Source organism: Benincasa hispida, chromosome 12 (assembly GCF_009727055.1).
Source record: "Benincasa hispida cultivar B227 chromosome 12, ASM972705v1, whole genome shotgun sequence".
Classification (NCBI taxonomy): Eukaryota; Viridiplantae; Streptophyta; class Magnoliopsida; order Cucurbitales; family Cucurbitaceae; genus Benincasa; species Benincasa hispida.
The window spans coordinates 6,083,669-6,102,464 of NC_052360.1; positions in this window are offsets into that span (position 1 = coordinate 6,083,669).

Here is an 18,796-nt window from a genome sequence, read left to right on the forward strand (position 1 = left end):
ATAAATTATTATATGCATGATAGAATCTAATTCGTAATTTATTATTATTATTTTTTTGTATTTAAGAGGTAAGATTTCAAACTATTATATTTTCTCTTAATTGGGATATTATTTTTTAAACCATAGTAGTATTTTTCATTCATGATCATTCATTTTAGTTGTCTCCTTTAATATTAACATTTTAGTTATTTTTTATGTGATACCCAGCAAACTCTTAAATCTGTTAAAGATTTGAAAGCAACTTAAATCTATAACAAATAAACCACAGTTAAAATATCTAAATTTTTATAAATAGTAAAATAAAGTAGCCACATAATGTAAATAAATAAATAAATAAAAGTCTAATAATAAATTCTAACAATTAAAGTGTACCATAATATTCTTACATATAATACGTCATTTTTATTTCACGAATACATCAAATAGGCAAAAAATCCTAACAAACCCAAGCTTGATTACCTTAGCCTATAATAGTCATGAAAAACACCAAGGTATTGTCTTGATACATTCGCAAACTTAAAATAGAAGAAAAGTAGAGAGAAATTGAAGTAGGAGACAGCTGAGTAAAAAATCGAGACTCTTTGTAGCCCAACGCTTTACAAAGGGTTGCAACCCTGTACATAGGGGCATTTTGGTCATTTGTCTTCAAATTCTTGATTGATGCAATTAAGCTCTATTTTCGATCTTTTTTAGCTCCAACTCACTACTAATGCACCATTCTACCTCTTAAGTGTTCAAACCTATAAAATAACAAAATAAACACAGAATCCTAGGACAATCCCATAACGGACGTAGATAGCACCTTTTTCGGTGCTATCACATACTCCAACTTAATTCTTGATTTTCCTCGAGCAAAGTAGAATAAAACACATAGTCACACAAATGATATGCTCACTCAAATTTCATGGTTTGTTACTCAAGCCTCAACAGTCTCCTAGGATCTAATTTGCAATCGATAAAAAAATCAAACCATAATACATAAAAGGAGCATCAAATCATAATAAACCAAAGGAGCACATTTTAAAATTGATTCTAGACTAATTCATGCACAGGTGAGTTTAATTAAGTCCTAATCAATCCATAACGGTTTTAAATTGCCCTTAATTTGTTTTTCGCTATATTGGCTCATGCACCAACCTTGGAGTACCAATAGAATCAAGACGATAATATTTCAACTAAGATGCTTGAGATTTAACTTTAGGGATCTCTAAACTTGCATTTATTTACCTAGGAGCATTAGCTTTTACACAAAATTGTAGGGAACTATACTCACTCTTTTCTCGTGAGTGTCCTAACTAATCACAACAAGGTAGCTCTTTCTAGTTTCTACCCCTAGTCATGCATAACATTATAAGTTCAAATTTTTTTTTCATTTTTTTATGATATTTTCTTTTCAGTGTAAAAAAAAATCAGCTTATTTTTTAACCGACATATGAATAATTTTTCTACCCCTCAAGTATTACATTACAACCCATAATACAAGATACTCTCAAATCAGTGGGGCCTATCAAGTGAAAAAAAAAAAAAAATACAGGCTAAGTAATTAGATTTTAAGCATGCACTATAGGGATGAAAAGCCTAACATAGTGGAAAAAACCAAGACCCAATTCGTAATTATTTTAGATTAAAAAATACGAGTATACTAGAAAAAAATACAGAATAACACAAAGACCTAAAAACTTCAACCTACTATAAAATTTAGGTTAAGAATGTTATACTATTTGGGAATTTAGTATTAGAGAAAAAAATCACTTACTTTCATTGACGACTTATATGAAAGGATCAATTCTCATTGGGATTGAATGCACGAACACCACCAATTTGGAACCTCCATATTCTTTGAGAAGTTGGGGTTATTGGTTTGTAGGTCTCAAAATTGGGAAAAAATGAGTGAATTAAACTAAAAAATTCTGTGAAAAAATTCTTCCTCGTTTTTCATAAACTTATGTTTTTTATGCTTTTTGCAGGTTTTATCAACCAATGGAGAAAGAGAGGAAAACGTGGGAGCTATCCCACATTTTTTATAAGTCCCCTATGTGTGAATTATTTATTTGATTTAATAAAATCAAATAATTAATTAAAAATAATTAATAACTAATTAAATTAATAATTAATTAAATCTATTTAATTAATAATTTAATTTAAATCATATTTGAATAAATATCTCTCACATAACCTATAGTTTAAATTAAATTAAATTAAATTAAACAATTAAATAATTATCAAATCAAATCAAATCAAATATCAAATATTTAATTTAGTCTATATTTGAATCATATTCAATTGTATTTCTCTCATAACATATAGATTTAATATGCATCTAATACACATTAATTTTAACCTATAGATTCAATATGAATCCAATTCATATGAAATTAATATCTGAACACCTTCAAATATTTAATTCTCTCATAAATTAATTTTAAATCATATCCAAAATTATATTTATATTATAAAGTTTAATTAAAATATAAACTTTATATTAAAATGTATCATTATACATTATACTATTTCATAAGTGAATTGAACATTTTTAACTCTATTCAAGACATAATTACCTCAGTTCCCTTTATGACCTAGGAAGGTAACCTCATAGACTTACAAATCAGAAGATTAAAAGCTCCAACGATATAAGATTAATTGACTAGACTCATTAACCACGTTAATCAATATTCATTAACTGTGGGTACATTCCACAAAAGACCAAGAACTGTACTCTTCTCACTACAGATATGTTTTTGTGTAATAGCAAGTTAGTCCTTAACGAGTATTCGTAAACCAACTTGATCAAAATACCATTTTACTCCTGGGTTACCTCTGTATTCTTAAGTACTAATGCTCCTCTAATGAACAGTCTGTTTATGGTCCAACTATTAAACAGAAACCTCTCTCGGACCAGTAAGAGGGTAGAACCCTTTGTCCAAGTTCTAGAGACACCACTTAAGGGAATACTCATCTACTGTTGGATTTTATGTCCGAAACTCGTAGTTTGTAAATTAATAAACATATTCTGTTTTGTTTTTCGATAAAATTGTTATTGAAATTGTAATCTTGAATCCAATAAACTAAGATTCTGATGCTATTTAATGTAGTTTGGACTTTATGTAGTGACATAAATGTGGATCAAGTTCAAATATATAGCCAAAATGGTTTATAGTATATGAATAAGGTTGAGTGCCTTATTATGAGGACACTATGGATGCGGCCCATTTTGTAGTTAGTACAAACAATGTGAACCTAAATTGTTCATGTGGAGACATGAAAGTGGAGGCATCCTATGTAAAGAGTTTACATAAGACTGAACCATGAAATAGTCACTTTTTACGTTGTAAACGCCGTTTTATGTATAAAACTGACTATTTCATTAATTGATGACCTAGGTAACTTAATCTTAATCCTGAGCTAACTATGAACTCCTGTTCACTCGAAATTATCCTTAGAAATGCATAGGTTAGGGCAGCTTATTATCGTTGGCCCAATAAGCCTCCCATTTCAGGGGTAAGATCAGGTGGATAGCTGGGAACATAGGGTGAAAGACGGAATTCACTCCTACCGTTATAAGGATAATAGATAGGTTGTTTTCTTTAGTACTGAATCCAGGTCTTGAACAAGGAGCCCCACCCTTCCTTGGCCCGAGAGGGGTTCGGTTTATAAGTTGGACCTTAAACCAATTGTTCATTAGAGGATCAGTGTAATTTAAGGAATAAGATGTAGTCTCGGGGGTAAAATGGTTTTTATGACCCTGCTGAGATTACAAACAACCTGTGAAAGATTAACTTACTAATCATGGTTATATCATATGGACACAAATATATCTATAGTGAGGGGAGTGCAACTACGGGACTATAGTGGAATGACTCGTGAGTGAATGAATGTTGATTAGCTCCGTCTAAAGAGTTTAGGCAGCTAATCTCAGATTGTTGGAGCCCATGATCTATAGGTCTATTAGGTTCCCCTACTAGCTCATATGGAATAAACTTAGAACAATATGATAGAATAATTCGAATTATTCAAATTAGGTGAAGAGAGAGAACTGACAAATATATGTGATATAGTGGTCGGTTTTTTAGTTTAGAGATACAACTTTAATATTTAAATATGATTTGAATATCAAGAATATGAATATGTTCATATTCGGAAGCTCGAAAATAATGGAAATGGTCAAAGATGTCAAAAGTCAAATAGTTGACTTTTGACTTTGAAAAGTCAAACTTTGACCGACCTTATATTCGAATGTGATTTGAATTTCGAGAAAATGAATGTGGATTCATGCTCGGGAGGTCAAAATTAGTCAACATGGAAAAAATCATAAAAAGTCAAAATGTTGACTTTTAGGTCAAAGTTTGACTTTTGCAAAATGACTATTTTGCCCTTTGACTAAAGTTAGTGGGAAAATCCAAACTTTTGTTGAATAATTCACTAACAAGGTAGTTGGCTAGGTGTTGGCTTATAGTGGAGACATTAAGCGCACTTAGATAGTGGATTCTAGGTGTTGGGTTTTTATGAATTGGTTTCATGCAATTTTTGCATGGTACATTTCTATAAATATCGGCTTTCAATTTGGATTAAAGATTTTTGACTTTTTGCCAATTTTAGTTTTCAAAATGTTGCTGGAAAAATAAAAACCCAAACCAAAAAATTCCATCTCTTTCTCTTTCTCGGTTTCTTCATCCATCGGGTCCCACAACCTGGTTCTGAGTCCAGAGGATAGTAAGTCAGCTCTAATGGTGGTCCGAAAGAGTTCGAATAGAAATTCAACGAGGAAAAGTGTTTTTTGGGAGCTACAAAGGTTGTATTCTATCCCTATTAATTTACTGTTTTTTCCTTCATTTGCATGCTAATTTCCTTTTAATTAAAAGCAATTAGAGTGTAATTAGATCCTTTCCACTGCGTATGTCTCGTGTTCCATCATCTACTTACCCTAAAGTTAGGAATGAGTGAAATCCATCTTGTATTATTATGCTCTCAACTCCCCATTCGGTCTTGTCCTCCAAAATGGTAGGTATATTGAGTCAGTAAACTAGTCACTCTCACCCATACAAATGAAAGGAAAATTCCTCATAAACAGGAGCTCAAATGTTAGGGTTGATGCTCTAAATCTCGTAGGGCCCCATACTTTTTAATTGTGATGTACAAACATTTTATTTATGTAATAAAATATATGATGTCTTATTTCAAAATTAGTTGCATTAACCAGAAACCAATAAACTAACATCCACGGTTATCTTGTAGCTTAAACCTGTATGTAGAGACATAAGGATAGATCATGATTATGTGATAACTTAAATGGTCTGTAGTAGATGGATATGGTTGAGTACTTTATCCTCGTGACACTACGAATAAGGCTTTCTTTGTAGATATTATAATTTTTGTAAAGTGCTACAAATGTTCTGATCTTAATCGTTCATGTGGAGACATACGAAGGGGGGTATTCTATGTAAAGATTTTGTATAAGACCGGACTGCAAAATAAATAGTCTCTCTATATAACACTATTGTTAGAAGAGACTTACATTTCATTGGGATGACCATAGGTGACTTGACTTTAATCCTAAGTGAGTTGTGAACTCTTGTTTATGAAGGCAATCCTTTGATTTGTTTGGATGAGAATGACCTTGTTAGCCAGCTCAACAAGCCTACCATTTTGAGGACTTGTCCGATTAGGGAGTTGGGGACACAACTCAAGATGGAATTCACTTCTTTCCCCACCTTAGGGAAAGTAGATAAATTGCTCTCTTAATAGCTGATCAGGGTCTTCAACATTGAGGCCTCAACCTCTTATTGACCCAAGAGGTGTTAGTTTATAGTTGGACTATAAACTGACCGTTCATTAGAGGGATTAGTGGTATGTAAGGAGTTAGATATAACTATAAGGTTAAAACAGTATTTTGATCCAAGTATAATTACGAGCAATTTATGAACGGTCGACTAACTATTGATTGGTTATATCCATGGACACAAAAATAAATCTACAACGTGAATAGTGCAACTATGGATTTTTAGTGGAGTGATCAGTAGTTAATGAAAATCGATTAATTTCATTAAAGAGTTTAAGTAATTAATCTTATATCACTGGAGCTTCTAATCTATAGGTCCATAAGGTCTCCTTGTTAGCTCACGAAAGGATATATAAGTGGAATGGTTTGAATTGCTCAAATTAACTGAATACTAATGAGATTAATATAATATGATTAATTATAGATATGATTTATAATTAAGAGAGAAAAGTATTTGAATAAGATTCAAATATTAGAGAAATATATATATATATAAATATGTAATAATTATATGTTGATTAATTTATATTAAAAATGATTTAATACAGTCATTTAATTTATTAATTAATGGTTAATTAATTAATTTTTTAGAAGTACATTACAAGGAACATCACTTACAATAGCATTAAAAAAGCGCTATTGTAGACTTCCCATAGCGTTTTCGAAATATGGTCGAAACCCATGTTATTAAAAGTCCATGACTTTCCATAGCGTTTTTTCAGCGCTATAAAAAATGCTATAAAAAGCCCGTTTTGATAATGCATATATGATGCTATAAAACTTTTCATAGCATTAAAAAAATGCTATCGAAATGTTTTGGTAGCATTTTTTATTACGTTAGGAAAGCACTATCAAAACGTTTCAATAGCATTTGTCCAATGCTAAAAATAATGTTATTGAAACGTTTTGATAGCGTTTTTCAACGCTATAAAAAACGCTATCAAAATCATTCAATAGCGTTTTTTTTATAACATTGTTAAAACGCTATAAAATAGTTTTCATAACGTTTTATAAATGTTATCATAGCCGATGTTATTAAAAGTCCTCAACTTTCCATAGCATTTTTGTATAGCTATTAATATTGCTATAGAAAGTCGAGATATGATTTTTAATTCAATATCATGAAAACGTTTCAATATCAAAATTTTTCATAGCAATAAAAAAAATGTTATAAAAGACATTCTATAGCGATTTTAGGCACGCTATTAAAAGTCCCTTATTATTATTAGCATTTTTTCATCATAATGAAAAAAAAGCTATAAATACCCATCTTCAAGCATGAATTTTAATGTTACCGAACTTTTTATCAATTTTTTTTTTTCTAATAGTAAAAACAATGCTATAATTGATCTTTAATAGCACTTGTAATAACATTTTTTTAGATTTTACATTTTGCTTCACAAATATTATTGTAGAATTATGTATAAACATATATATTTATAGAAATTGCTTGCCCATATTATTGTCTAGATGAAGAAAATATGTAATTCACATTTCATCCAAATCCACAATCATAATTATAACCAAAATCTTCAAATTTATCACATACAAAAGAAATAAAATACTATATTCATCCAAAAGATATGATATAGTCATCTAAAGTATGTTCTAACAAAGTTCTTACCTAATAGAACAAGTTATAAATTCTTAATTCAAATAAATAACCACATATATAATCTCAAAAAGCTAATACAATCAAAAGAGATGTTTAGATTATAGTGATACCAAAATTGTCCCACAAAATATGCAGCTCCCATGTTTGGCGTCCTATCGGTCACCTAATAAGAAATAAAAGAAAATAGCTTTCATAAATCATCATGATCTAACTCTAACAATAGACTAGCTAATGAACTAAATAATTACTTGTCACACACTGCCCCGAGCCCACCTCCTGAGCTCGGGGGGAAGTGTGAGGGACCGCAGATACCACCCTTTTGTGATACCTACTACCCATCTAGCCTCTTTACTCTCAATAAACATTAAGTCAAGGAGATAAACAACAACTGATTGAGTAGGCCCATTTTATTACAACAATGTAATGTTTATACAACTCCAAGACTTAACTATAAAGTTTACAACAACAACTCTTAAAACCCCAGTAGTGTGACAGTGGCTTGTAGTATTCCTTGACCTTAGCAGCACCCTGGAACTCCTCACCTTTCACTACCTGGGAAGAAAACATAAAAGAAAAGAATGAGCTTCACAAAGCTTAGTGAATGATAAGAAACTTCTGGAGTCTATTTCAACTCGTAATAACAAGCATATCATAAATACAAGGTTAATACTCAAGCCTCAACCCTAAATGAGTCTGATCCTAAACTCTACCGACACGCACAGTAGATAGTTAATTGATACTAATCATAAACGTTTGCTCTTTTGCATTCCTTTTATTCCCTATGTGCATATAACTCCCCACTTATGGGCTTAGATGCTAGACCCGTCGGTTCTCTGACCATCCCATACTAGGTTCCTCCCACAGGCTCAGGAACTAGATCTCTCGGTCCCCGGACCATCCTGTGAGGTTCTACTTCCAAGCTCAGGAACTAGGTCTATTGACCCCCTGACCATCCCGATCATATAATCTCATTCACATGCTAATTTACTCATTCATAACATAAGCATATGTGATTTACTCTTAAAGGAAAGTTATCACTCACCTTGGTAAGGATAGGAATCTTCCCTTTTATAAGTTCCTCGATCACCTTGGGCTCCCTTTTGAACTCTAAGATCCAGATTCAATTTTAAGCTCAGATTAATTATAGTTCTAAGCCTTATTTGGAGATACTTCATTCTACAAATATGCTCTAGAATGTCACAGAAAGCTTACCTTAAAATCTTAGCTCATAAATCCTCGTGATTTGGTCGGAATTCTCTAAACACCAAGACTGGCCTAAGCTTACCCGACAGCTCGACCCTTTTATCTTTTGCTCACTCTCCAGCCCGATTCCTTGGATCTTATTCTCCAGAAACCCTACCTTGAAAACTATACTCTCAGAGCTTTCAAGTGGCTTTAAAATCACTCCAAACGCACGAGTATTCTGGGAGAAATTCTCATCCTAAGTTGATGCTACTTCCAGACTTTTATTGTCCAACAACATTTCCTTCTCTTGGAATTTCACGATCCACGCATGATTATCTCTGAAGCTTTTCTTAAACACTCTTCTTATTATAATTCAAGAGGATTTCGAGTTATGTACTGAAGAGACCTCTTGTGGTGGTATTTATAGGATAAAGGAAATGATCCTTCTCATCTCTTAAGTCTTCCAATAAATGACACCTCCTACTCTTGAAGTGTTTGCACCATGCTTTGCCACCACCTACTTCCATGCCATTCACCTACTCTCATGCCACACACCTACTTGAGTTGTCTTCCTCATGCATAAAAATCTCTTTGCATGAATCTTTAATCGTCCAGCTTCTTCTAACTCAAGATCAATCTTCTCTCGGTATAGACATTTGTCTGGATGAGCTCATCAACCTTGCGTAATGCAAGCCTCGACACCACTCCATCCTTTAGTCCATCGTGCAGCTTTTGCACTTTATCGCTTAGCTCCATCATTTACTAAACATCTCGCTGTCGCTTAACATTTAGTCCTCTCGCTATCTCTCGTTGTAATCATCTATTGCCCACATTCATCTAAGCCTTGATGTCGATCGTGCAGTGCCAACGCCCCATCACTTAACACCATCGTCCATCGCATAGTGCTTATCGTTTAGCGCGACCCTTCACATCGTCTAGTGCCGCACCTTGTCGCACGATCGCCTACCGCATCACTGAGCTCCATGCATTTGCTACATGATCACCTACCTCATCGCGTGGCGTCGCTCATTTGCTACACGATCGCCTACCTCATCGCATAGCGTCGCTCATTTGCTACACGATCACCTACCTCATCACGTAGCGTCGCTCATTTGCTACACGATCGCCTACCTCATCGTGTAGCGCTGCTCATTGCTATACGATCATTTGCCTAGCACCTTGAGTTCAACATCTCGCTCTCTCCACTCTCGCTCACGTATCCTCAATGCATGCACAACTTGGGCAATGCCTCTTGCCAACACCTCGGCCAATCATGCGTTCAACCTCACAAGTTCACGTATGGTTGCCTTCGACTTCATACTACACTTAGCCTCATCTCATGCATTAACACCAAACGCATGGTTTCTTTTGACTTTACTTAGCCAAATTCCACTAATAAAGGCTTATCTCCAATTACTCAAGGAAAATCTATTCAACACTTAGAAACTTCCTTCCCTTCATCATAGGATTTGACTTTCACTTCATTAATTCCCTTGATTACCTGCTTAAGTAGGAAAAATGAAAATCCGGGTTTCACAATACTTAATTCACAAAGTAGTAAATAAATTTTCTTACATAGTTTAACTTTATCCACTGGCCATGTAACAGTACATATCTGGAATTTATGTCCACAATATGCATGTATGTCTTGTAAATGGGCATGATTGGGACCGACAACTCTACTAAGTTGCATTACAGATAGGCCTTGTTGAAAACAAGATTTTGAAAACAATGAGACAAAGGTTAAAAGCAAGATTCTGAAAACAATGAAACAAAGGCTAAAAGATAGACGACACGTATTTGAACAAAATCAAATATGATAAGACTCGAGAAAGAAAACTACTCAATGAAGCTAAATTAAAGAGGAATTGCAAACCGAGTTGAGCTTATCAAACAATAAGGACAAAATTCATTAAGGAGACACTTTACTAACACTTTACTAGTAGAAACCAAATAATCCAAGCAATCCAAGCCATCTCATATTCCCAAAGAATATCTACAGAAAGTTGAATATTAGCACCATTTCAGCATCCTCAACAATAATTCAATTAGAAATCAAGCAGAGACAATACTTTCCAACAAGAAAAAGCAGCACAAACACTAACTCTCTGAAAGAAAAAGCCTAAAATTACTTCCAAGTATATCTAACCAACAAAGGATCAGATCTTGAAGAAACCACCACCAAATCAACTACCAAAATGTTGACACAAAGAAATCCAGAAACAACCCATAATGTAACAGAGAGTAAAAATACCGAGAACCCAAACTTTCTAGAAATATAAGCCAGAGGATTCTTGGGTTAGAATCCTATGGCTTTAAAAATGGTTAACAGTTGGCTAAGATAGGAAACTGTGCATTATCAATTGCAAGAAATATAAGGAACAAAAACTTCCAAGTTAAAATATTGTTTCTCAAATATAAAATCGAAAGAAAACAAATGCTAAAACTAAACACCTTAATAGTCGAAAAGTCTAAACTCGAATGCTAAAAAACCTCTATGAAAAACATCAACAAGAGAAAAATCAGTCAAACAACAAGTTAAAGCATCTACATACACTATTTGTCTTAGAATTTCAAGGAAATCATAGGGTTAAGCACACTAGACTGAGGCAAAAAAATAGAATGCCCAAAACTTTGAAAAGAAAATCAATATATGCTTCTAAAATAGAGCCATGAAGAAATTTGAATAAAAATCGTTGCCTACCATCTCATGTCACCGTGCCTTGGTTCGTGACAAATCCATCTCGTATGTTTTCAGATCTGCTCATCAATTGAGTTCGTGAAGATCGTGAAGCATCTGCATTCGTGAATCGTTAATTTCGAATTTAAAAGGAAAAAAGCAAAAGAAAAAAATCAAAAGAAAAGGAAATTTCAAAACTGATTTTGAATTTTCTTTTTTAAAAAAGGGTTTAAATGGGTGGACGGATTCAGTGACTAACTTCAATTAACTCTGAATGTTCAATAATTTTGAGAAAGAGAGAAATGCACTTGGTAGATGAAGAAAGTTCAGAGAAATCCTTAGAGATTGACATTGCAAATGACATAAAAGAGAGGAATAAAACGCATGTTTGTTCTTACCCGAAAATGTAAATATGTTCAGCATTCACTATAACATGCATATATGAAGTAGCTATGATAATTGTAAGATAGCCACAAAACAAACCAATTAAGTTCCTAAATCCACTATAATATGCATATATGAAGAAGCCGCCCTAACTACATGATATGCACCAAACAATTTAACTAAAAGGCTAAATCCACTATAACATGCATTATGAATTTTTTTTTTTACAAACTTAACATATGGAAAAAAATGCAAATATACGAATGATTTAGTAGCCTTTGTCTTCTAAAAGCTTTGAGTTTAATCCCTAATACCCGCAACAGGAGAGAAGAAGTGCCTAAGTATCAATTGACTCTCAAAACCACCTAACATATAAGATTAGAAGGACCAAACGTATGCAATAACAACATCATAGCTCTTGTGACTAACCACCAAAAGGCAATCTAATAACTATATAATCAAATTTATATATAAAAAAAATTAAACCGCAAATCATGATGATGATAATGTCATATAGTAGTACGAAAGCATTCTCTTTATAATGGAAAGGAGAAGCGATCCTATATAAGAACAAAAAAGAGTACAATCAAGATACTAAAATAACCACGACCAAAAATGCTTTCTCCTTCCTTACTCTTTCAACTTCTTCTTTGCTAACAACTATTTGAATCCCAAGAATGTGAGGCATAAAAAAAAAAAAGAAAAAAGAAAAAAAAGAAGAATGAGATCTCTAGTTATAACAAATAAAAAGAGAAAAAAAAGAGAGAAGAGAATTGAAAGACATTACAGATTCAGAATCACACATCTTTGGATGTTCTCAAAGTCTAATAGTTCCAACCAAAACAATATATGTTACTTCAGCTTCTGGGTTAAGGAAGCCAAGGCAAAACATCAAAGAGGAAACTCTAATTTGCCTTACCTAGAAAATGAAGATTACTTGAAAGAGAACACACAACAAAAGATATGTTTAGAACAAGAAAGAGATTAAGAGCTTCACCCTTGTGCAACATAAAAAACTACAACAAAAACAAAATAAATTATAAATCTTCAGCAAAAGCAATAAAGAGATAATGAAAACAATCCAAAAGATCAGAAATCTCAAGAGAAACTTAATATAAATAGTTTTGCAAGCATCCAACTCTCCCATGCACTCAAAACCCCTAAATGAAAAAACATAGCTAGTGCAATTTCTAAACCTCTAAAAAGAGTTGATCAAATATAAATAGCAAAAATTTTCTACCTCAAAATACTATTATAACGTACTAACCTTCCCCTAACTCAATAGCAATTTCTACATAACCTCCCCCAACTTAAATTTAAATTTAAAGTTTCTTAGTATTTTCAACATTAGAAACAAAAAATTATACAAAATAAAACATTCACAAATTCAATCGGTATGTGAAGAGGTTCTCCATTCCTTTTTACCCATTTCTAAGAAATAATAGAAGAAAAAAAGAGCAAAAACTAACGGCAACCATCACCAATAAAAGAATGATCAGACATATATTTTTTTTCATAACATTAGATATCTACAAGCTATAACTTCTTATGCTAACTAATGTAGAAAGGGAGTCACAAACTTCATCTGTGTATTAACCAACGTCAACTTATAGGTTATGAAGAAAATCTGTTTTGACATCAAGCTGGTCTAACTCTAGATTATGTTGTACTACTAGATATAGAAGCAATATAATTGAGGTTTGTTTTACAACTGGTGAGAAAATCTCATTACAATCCACCAACTGTCTTTGAGTGAATCCCTTAGTAACCAACCTAGCTTTGAATCTAGATTCTTGTACGTTAGGGACGCATTCTTTGAACTTGTACACCCATTTAGAGGTAATTGGTTTACATGCCTTAGGTAGAGAAACTAAATCTCGAGTTTATTATTCATTAGGGACTCAATTTCTTCATTCATAACTTCTATTCATTTTCTTGTATTAGTCAACTTACTGTTTCTTCAAATGTTGATGGTTATGAGCCACCCACTTCTTCTGAAGCATTCAATGCTAGGTTAATAATCAGCTTCATACCTTGTAGGTGGTACTATAATTCTCCTTTGCCTATCTATAGCCAAAGAGTAGTTTCTAAGGTCTGGACCCTCTTGCTCAATTTCATTGGCTATCCCTTCTTATTCTTCATCATGTTGAGACATTATACTACTAGTATTTTCAGAATTCAAGCTTGAGGGAGTTGAATTACGATTAAATGAATGCTCCACCTCAATTTTGTTATTCAACTCTTGAGTTAATTATTTAGGGACATTAGTCTTCTACATAAACATTTCATTTCCCCTGAAAATAACAAATATTTTGGTTACACACTTTCTTTCAGTAGAATTCCATAGTATGAAACCTACAAACATGCATTTGATGGCTCAGACATTCATTTTACCTTCATTCTGATGAACATAACCAATGGACCCAAGGACCCTTAGGTTGCATAGGTTAGAAGGGTGCTTGGTCCATTTCTCTTCAGGAGAAAGTAAATCAAGAGATTCATGGGGGCATTATTGAGTGTGTAGAGTGTATAGAAGGCAGCCTTGGCCTAAAATTTCACTGGTAGGATGGCATCTGATAGGAGATTTCTTCCTCTTTCAAGTATAGTTCTGTTCAGCCTTTTTGTCACCTTATTTTGTTGGGGTGTATACCTCACTGTTCTATATTTGAGAGTCCCATACTGTTTGCAACAATTATTCAATTCTTTTGTACAAAACTCAAGTATATTATATATTTAAGGCATTTAATTTGACAACTTGACTATTTTTCAACCATTGTTTTGTTGAGTTTTATGTCCTAAACTTGTAGATAGTAAATGTAATTAAATGACCATCATTAATAAATAGTTATTAATGTTTTTCTCAATAAGTGTTATTGATATTTTATTTAATTTTTTTTATTAATCCTAAAATCCAATAAACTAACATGCTAGGCTGTCTTATGAGTCTTTAACTATATGTAGAGACATATAGGGATCTATGTTTAAGATATAGCCTAAAGGGTCTATGGTATAGGGTTAAGGTTGGGTACCTTATCTTAGTAACACTATGGATATGACCCATTTTTTATTTTATTTATACAAACGTTGTGATCCAATGCATTCATGTAGAAGACACGTTAGTTGGGGTCCTGGACAATGAGTATGCATAATACTGGACTGTGAAATTGTAACCACTAGATGTAACTCCATTGACTAGTTAGGTTTCTATTTCAATAGGATAACCTAGGCAACTTAGTGTTACTCTTGAGTATATTATGTACTCATGTTCATATGGGAATGTCTTTTGATTTGTATGGGTGATAGTGGCCAATTCGCCGACTCAATATGCCTACCATTTTGGAGACAAGACCGAGTGGGTAACTGGGACATAATCATAAAAGATGGATTTCACTCCTTCCCGACTTCAGGGTAAGTAGATGAGTGTTACCTTAAGTGGTGTCTCCGAGACTTTAACAAAGAGCCCTATGATAACGGGCATAAATGCATGTTATTATAACACAAATGAGTAAAATAATGAGGGAATGCAACAGTAAAAATATACAAAATCATGTCCTAAAGCGGTATACTAAGAATATTGTGATCGCATGTGCCCATCGCATAAAAAAAATTACTTATTTTATGCAGGAAGAATGCATTGGCGTAAAGCAAATTGCAATCCAAGGAATTCGGCGACCGCATACACTAAAAGATTGTGAGCACAAAGCCATGCGATCGTATGCGCTCGCGAGGAGTTGCTCAAGAAGGTGGTCGCATAAAGACGACGCATCAAGGTGAAAACATAATAAATCATGATGGGAAGGAAAGCTGATGACGGTCGTATCTGAATTTAGTTGACAAGCCGTTAACGACAGACTTAGCAAGTACATTCAACTTTTCGGTGACCATTAATCGGCGTATTAGATAGAAGATTTAATGAGCTCCCATCATTGCAATCATTAGAGAAAAAAGCTTCTTCACCTTGAAGCTCTATAAGTACCAAAGGAGTGAGAGTTCGACACAGTTTGCCATATACATAGAAGATAGAATAACAAGTAGTTAGTCATTACTCTATGGTTGTTCATATGTTTAGAAGGCGGAGGGGAACGAAGAGAAGAAGACGCCGAGAGATCATTCCTGGTTAGCTTGAAAGACTGCTAGGAAGCGCTTTAAACGGAGAGAGGGTCGACACTTACGAAAGTAAGGACATTCTTCTAGACAGAGTAGAGTAAAAAGACAGTGTAAAAGCCACGGGAAGCAAGACATTGCTACAGAGCTTCTTATCCCTACTTTCTATTGTTGTTTGTATTCTAACTATATTTATAAAATGGAATTCTCATCTCAACATCTGTTCAATCTCTTCACATTTCGCATGAGTAGCTAAATTTCCGAATGGGTTGAGAAATACTTAGCTAGCATGACCTAAGATCTTCACTTTATGTGATCATCTTTTCTTATGTATGTGTCCTTTACCCTTTAGAGATACTTGAGAGAGTAGTCTAAAGAAAAAATCTAGACTTGAGAGAGTCAGGTTAGAATCTAGGCTTGAGAGAGTTAGATTAAGCAAGAGATAGAAACTTAGACATAAGTTCTGTTTGCTATTATGCATTGCATGCACCCTAGAAATAAGTTATGATAGTATGCGGTCATCTTGTGTATGTGTGTATCATTCATCATCACATAGACAAGAGTAAAGGCTTAGACATAAGTCATATCGACATTATCGTATACATCACATGCGTCCTAGAAATAGGAATTATAGCATTTGCATTGAGAGATGACATGTTGTTGTGTGTGTATAGCATGATCGCATAACTTGAATGCAATCTTAGGAAGTGTTAGCTAAATTCCTTCTTATCCCATTCACCGCATACTCATTGTAACTCTCATTTTCATTAACTCTTTACTTGCATCCGCCGCATAGGACTTATACTTTAAACAATACACCAACCAACTTATTTGTTTTTGTCATCACAAAGGAATCAAAATTTACCGTCGCATAGTAACTCAGTAGTCCCTATGTTTGACACTAGACTTACCAGGAAACCTAGTAAGATTTATACTTGAGTTTTACTGGAAAACTTGCATGTGCAACGGATAAATCATCATCACAATTATACACCATTATTTCATCACATTCACTATGCATCACCCTACCCTCTCACTGGCCCGAGAGGGGTTTCTATTAATGGTTGGACAATAAACAGGTTGTTCATTAGAGGAGCACTAGTACTTAAGGATGTAGAGATAACCTAGGGGTAAAACGGTCGTTTGACCCAGCTGGTGTTACGAACACTCGTGAAGGACTAACTTGTTGTTATTGGTCTATATCCGTGGACGTAGAAACATATCTGTACTGAGAAGAGTGCAGCTATGGGTCTTTAGTAGAGTGTACCCACAGTTAATGAATATTGATTAATTTAGTTAATGAGTTTAGCCAATTAATCTCACATTGTTGAAGCTTCTGATCTGTAGGTCCATTAGGTCCCATTCCTAGCTTGTAAAAGGTATTGATGTAATTTGTCATTAAATTGAATTTGAAATGTTCAAGTTCAGAATTGGGAACTTACTAAATTGTTGAATCTTACTTGAACACTCCAAATCTGATCCGAACCTAAAATAGAGAGTATTCAATGAAACTATAATGGAATTCAAAAGGGTTTAAGGTTCTGCAAACTTACTAAATCGCATTAAATGAACTTGAACATTTTAGGTCGTCATCCGCTTGAAGTTTCGTGGGCCGCACTTGTGGAAAAATTCCACATGGAGAAGGCAGTAAAAAGAAAAAAGACAATTTCTCGCTGAAAGAGATGTTGGAAGCATTGACGAGCACTCTAAGATTCACTATAAATCTCACAAACTTTGAAGAAAAGAAACTTGTTCTCTTACAAAACTCAAGAACACACAAGAGGAGAATATTGTTATCTTGAAACTCAATTTTCTTCCATTTATTATTTTATTTTTACTTGATTACAAATGAAGGAAATGATCCCTATATATAATACTCAAGAGATGATTCCTAAAAGACACAAAATAAATGAAGTACATGTATATGACATACCATTCATGTACTTGAACAATTTCATGTATCTAGAAATTAAAAATTCAAGTATTGAAAATGTATCTAGGAATGTATTATCCATAATGTATCTACCTTAATTTCTAACATCCCCCTTAAGCTAGACTTTCATGACTCATAGCTTCTCTTTCATTTTGAAGAATCATTCTGTCTTCAATGCTTTTGTGAATATGTCTACAACTTGATCATTTTTCTTACAATACTTGATATATACTTCTCCATCTTTAATCAGTTCTCTAATGAAATAATAATATATCTTTATATGTTTATTTCTTTCATGAAAGACCAAATTATTTGAAAGTGAAATAGATGATTTATTGTCACAGAAAATGATGGTCTCTTTCTCTTGAGAACACTTGAATTCATGTAGTACCTTTCTTAGCCAAAGTGTTTGACAACTGACTGTAGATAAAAAAAAATATATTCAGCTTTCATTGTTGACAATGCTATGACTTCCTGCTTCTTTGATGTCTATGAAACTACCCCATAACCAATGTTAAATACATACCTAGAAGTACTTTTGTAATCATCAATATTTCCTCTTCAGTCACTATCACTGTAACCAACAAGAACATTATCCATGTTCTTCTTATAGTGAATTCCATGATTAATAGTTCCAAGAACATATCTAAGAACTCTCTTTCTAGCTTCCAAATGACTTCTCTTTGTTGATGCCATAAATCTGCTCAATAAACTTAAGAAGATAAGATCAGGTCTAGTTGTAGTTAATTATATTAAACTTCCAACAAGATTTTTATAGATTATGGCATCAAAAGCTTTGCTATCATCATGCTTGCTCAATTTTAAACCTAGTTCCATATAAGTACTCGCAAGTTTAGCATTCTCCATTTTGCACTTTACCAACAAATCTTTTGCATACTTTTTTTGGTAAATTGCAATCCCATAATCACTTTGCTTAACTTCATACCAAGAAAGTAATGAAGTACGCCCATATTAGTCATCTCAAATTCTCTCTTCATGCTCTCTTTGAAATCTTCAATCAACATGTTTGAATTTTTCGTAAAGATTTCATCAACATATAGATAAATGTTCAAGCAATTATTATTTTTGTCTTCTTTAGTACAGAGAGTGATATGGAGA